Here is a 1,612-nt window from a genome sequence, read left to right as displayed (position 1 = left end):
CAATAAATATTTCCCTTTTACATCATTATCACAGGACAGAAATAATGCAGCTCTAACTGTAACAGGAAGTAGTGTGGGAGCAAAACACAGAACTCTGTCCAATAATTGGCTGATGGGGCCTAGCATGTATGTATGCCTTGGCTTGTTTGTGTGCACTGTGAATCCTATGATCCCAGGAGGTGGCCCTTAATTCTTAAAATGGCAATTTTCTATTTAGAAGTACATACTACTAAAAAAAGTAAATATTTATGAAAATGGTTTATTTAGATGAAGCAGGGTTTTACATAAGAGCTGTGTTATACAATTTAGTTTTATGGAGACCTACATTGATTTGGTCTGAGCGGGCACAGAACAGGTTAGTTTATATGCAGTCATATGATTTTCGGGCCGTGCGTGGGCTCAGAATTAGTCCTGATAATTTTTGTAACATGGTGAGCGGTTGTTTATTTGATTGACCAGATTACAAAATTTCAGTCAGATACCAATAAAATCTGCACATTTATGGGATATCTGACGATATCCTTGGGAGACCTCAAATGGAAGTTGCTTTATATCCAAACGTTCCCAAAATCTGAACATGTATGGGCCGTTTTACTCTTGGTAGAGTGGTTCTGGGATGCCAAGGCCTCCTTGCTCTGACGGCATAAATAGACTAACTAAAGTCCTTATCGTGGCTTCCTATTAAACAAAGAATATCTTACAAACTCCTCATGACCTTCAAAGCCCTCTATTCCTCTGCTCCTCACTACATCTCTTCCCTTGTGTCTCTGTACGTTCCTGGCCGACTCCTTCGTTCCTCGCAGAGCAACTGCTTGGTTGCGCCCCCCACTATTACTGCTGTTTCCCGCCTTAAACCTTTCTGCCTTGCTGCCCCTTTACATTTGGAATGCCCTCCCTGATTTCCTCCAGAGAGAATCCTCCCTCAGTCTTTTTAAAACTAAACTTAAAGACTACCTTTTGGAGCACTCCCACTGCACCTGATCTGGTAACTAGCACTTATATTGTAGTGTCACCCATTGTGACCTACAGCCCTTATATTTGCCTACTTGTGTCTGTAAGTTACCCTCCCATATAGATTGTAAGCTCTACGGGGCAGGGACCTCCATCCTCTTGTGTCTTTTGACTCTTATCTTATTGCAACTGTATCTTTTATTTATTTGTGTTTATTGTAATACTTTATATTTATCTATTATCTTAATAACCCCGTTTGTATTAATGTATTCTACTGTACAGCGCTGCGTATATAAATAGGGCTTTATAAATAAAGATATACTTGCATACTGAGATCAGCCACTTCCTTGCCAGTTCTTTAGGTGATACCCTGTCCTGCTGCTACTGCTCATGCTGCTATCTGCAACTCCAAGCCTAGGGTGAACAGATCACTTGAAAATTCAAGGACATGTCTAATAAATGCATGTTGCAGGGCTGCACTGATTGCATTTACATTTAATTGCAATCAGCGCAGCCCCTCGAGCTGGATTTAGACGTGTCCATGAGTTTTCATATGATTTGGTCACCCCAGGTAAGCCCAAAGAAGAACTTCGGGTCAGTTTTGATTTCTCGCCCTGTATTATCACTTTAAGCACCTTTGTTATGCCTAGCCCCGCCCCCG

The sequence above is a fragment of the Xenopus tropicalis genome, chromosome 8 (assembly GCF_000004195.4).
Source record: "Xenopus tropicalis strain Nigerian chromosome 8, UCB_Xtro_10.0, whole genome shotgun sequence".
Classification (NCBI taxonomy): Eukaryota; Metazoa; Chordata; class Amphibia; order Anura; family Pipidae; genus Xenopus; species Xenopus tropicalis.
The sequence above is the reverse complement of the archived record's forward strand: the minus strand, read 5'-3'. Positions refer to the sequence as shown.